The sequence below is a fragment of the Pteropus vampyrus genome, unplaced genomic scaffold (assembly GCF_000151845.1).
Source record: "Pteropus vampyrus isolate Shadow unplaced genomic scaffold, Pvam_2.0 Scaffold71, whole genome shotgun sequence".
NCBI classification, from domain to species: Eukaryota; Metazoa; Chordata; class Mammalia; order Chiroptera; family Pteropodidae; genus Pteropus; species Pteropus vampyrus.
The window spans coordinates 663611-667011 of record NW_011888852.1 but is presented as its reverse complement, the minus strand read 5'-3'; positions in this window follow the sequence as shown (position 1 = coordinate 667011).

Below are 3401 nucleotides of genomic sequence, written 5' to 3'. Positions count from 1 at the left end.
CAGTGCCTTCAAACAGTCGTTTCATAGATTTTAGCTACTTTTCTAGTTGTCCACGGCAGGAGGACATGTCCAGTGACAACGGCTATGACATGACTGGAAGTGGAACTGTATATAACCTTCTTCCCCTGGCCCTTTTTTTCAGTGTCTTCTGAAACCGAAAGCAAGTTCTGTAAGGTTTGAGACTTTGATCTGTTTTCTTCCTGGTATATGTCCATTACCCAAAATAAATCATAAGTATTTGTTAAATTATTGAATCAATCATTTATTTAGTCTGTACTTTCAAGCACTTTAGCCAAAAAAGAGTGATACTATATTTGTTCCTGCAAATTCAGGTTTCGACATGACACAATTTCCATAATCGTGAGTCTACATTTAGGAGTGTTTACTACATCAGTCAGCACTCGAGGCATTATTAATTAGCATAATGTATGTTAAAAAGTGGGCTCTCCTTGGTGAAATCAGAAGATATTTGGAGTATGGGGACAGACTAACATATTTCAGAAATATTCCTCACCCCGATAGGACATAAGAATTCAACAAGCCTATAGTTTGAATCTTTAGTGATGTTTCGAGGCTTAATCTTCAGACGGTCTTGTCTCCAGGCATTGGTCTAGGCAAATACCTGTTTGCCTGACATCAACAATGGAAAGTTGTCATGCATTTTATGCAAAGTGCTAGTCAGAGCAGTCAAATGTTTGGAGGGCTGGAATTTCATCTAGATTAGAGACCTGGGTATATGAATAGTTTTATGTCTACTTTCCAATGAATATTTATTCAGTAAATGTTAGTACGTGTACAGAATCTCGTTTAAGATATGCTTTCGTTATGCCTGGTAGGAAGGTTGTGAAGGCAGAAGCTAACTTTCTCCCATTTCAAATTTTTCAAAGTTTACTGCTTTCTACCCAACAGCAGCTAAGAGTTAGGCATGACCTAATTTATTTAGGTCAGTTTGTAACTGACCAAGTTGTTTATTCCCAAAAAAGTTAACTTAAGAAAATTCGAGTAATGTAATTCATCTCATTAATAGATAAAAGGAGGAAAATCTTGTGATCATGTTAAAAGATGTATCGTAGTTTTGATATGTAATTTCAAACAAATTTGTGATTTTTAAAAAATGTAGCAAACAAGACATAAAAGAGATCTTGCATAACTTGAAAAATGTTGTACTCAAATCTAACATTAAATAGATCTATGGAATAAAATAAAAACCAAGGAACGGTTCATTTTATATATAATATGTATGCAATACTATAGAGGTAGCATTGCAAATCAGTGAGAAAAATATGAACCATTGAACAAATTGTGCTTCTTTTACTACCTGGAAGGAATTTGACTTTTTTTTCCCCCCTATGATAATCTAAATGTCCTAGCAAACATTGGTTAAAAGTCTGAACTACTTTAACAGAAAGTCAAAAAGACTAACTACCTCATCTCTTACTAATAATATTTCAAATACAATTTTATTATGTGCAGATAGTTATATTCCATATTCCAGGACAAGTGGCTGTCCCCTGGGGGGGCGGGAATATATCTACTCCATTTTATACATGAAAATAAATTCCAAATGCATTTAAAAATCTAAGTGTGAAAAGTGAAAGATTGAAAACTAGAAGAAAATATTAGAGAATATCCTTATGGCCTTGGAATAGGGAAATATTACTTAAACGAGAAAAAGCAAACACCTTATGGATTCAACAAAAAGGTTTATACTTTTTTTATATTAATATCAATTAACTTCCGTGTTAAAAAAAAAAAAAGTGACCTTAGTCAAAGCTAGAAGGGAATTGCCACTCACATATGTGCCCTTGGAGTCGCATATAAAGATGTTCAATGGATGTCCATTGCAGCATTTCGTAATAGTGAAAAGCCACAACCTACCTCAATACTCATTGTCAGGGCAATAAACAGACATTCAACGTTAAGATCCATGCGGCAGATCCGTCTGTCTCTTTTGTCCTTTCCTGAGCCTCAGTACCTAGGATACTGCCTGGCTCTTAGTAGATGCTCCATAATTACTCGTTATACGTGTGAATCGATGCGGTCTGGCACATTTACACCATGCCGTATCATACAGCCGAGAAAACAAACTACATGCAGCAACATCGATGAGTCTCAAAGGAAAATGGCCTGCAAAAAGATTTGTAGAGTAGAAATCCATGTATGTCAACTTTCAAAGCACACAAACAACATGACACGTTGTTGATGCAGACATAGGTACAGCACACAGCTCCTGAATACAAACGGAGTCCAACCGTGCTCCCCTGCAAGGCCAACCTTCCGCCATCTCTGCCCTGTACGGTTGCTGTGCCCTGCTAACCAACGTTCCTGCTTCTGGTCATGCTCAGCCTGGCATCTATTCTCTACACAGTAGGCAGCATGGTTCAATTAAACACGTGTCAGTTATGTAACTCCTCTGCTCAAAACCCTCCAACTGCTCCTGTCCTGAAAACTCCTTGTGATGGACTGCAAGGGTCCACCCTGCCCCAGTCCTTGTCCCTTGGATCTTGTTCATTCCTCAGGAGCCACCCCGACCTCTCCTAGTTCCCAGAACTTAAGTTCCCTAGGCCTGGAATGAGCCCCCTGATGTCTGTGTGCCTTGTTCCTCCACCTTCTTCAGGTTTTTCTTCCTCAGCTGTTATCCTGTCACCTTATCAGATGCCCCGCCCACCGCCATGCCTTCCCTCTTTCCTTTCCCTGCTTTATTGCCCTCCAAAGCGCTTCTCCTCACCTAACAGCTCACATATTTTACTTACTATTTGCTCATTGTCTGTCCCTGCATCCTTTACAATGTCAGCTGCAGGAGGCAAGGGGCATTTGTCTGTTTTACTTACTGCTGTGTTGCCAGGACCTAGAACATTGCCTGGTGCAGAGTAGGCTCAGAACGAAATGTCAAGGCACAGAGGTCAGGATGTGGTCCTCTTTCAGGACAGTGACTGCCTCTGGGGACCAAGAGTATGATGAATTTGTGGGTAGAATATGAGGATGTCTCTAAATGTATTTCGGATTGTTTTATATTTTAATTGACAAAAAAAATGAAGTGAATACGGCAAATGTCAGCATTAAATAAATCTAAGTAATGTACATTGTCTATTATTTTTCACACTCTTACTTTAAATTGATGAATAATGTTTATATAATACAGTACATTAATCTTAAGTGTGCAACTCAATGACTTTTGTATACATCACCATGTGACCATTAGCTAAAGTAATAGTCAAATGTTCAGCACCCTGTAAACTTCACTTGTGCTTCATCCTGGTTTATACGACTTCTGCCCCAGATAATCACTATTCTGACTTCAATTATCAGTTAAAGCCTATTTTTGAAATTCGTATAAATGAATCCATACAATATACAGTCGTATGTGTCTGGCTTGTTTTACACCGCATAACATCACAGAT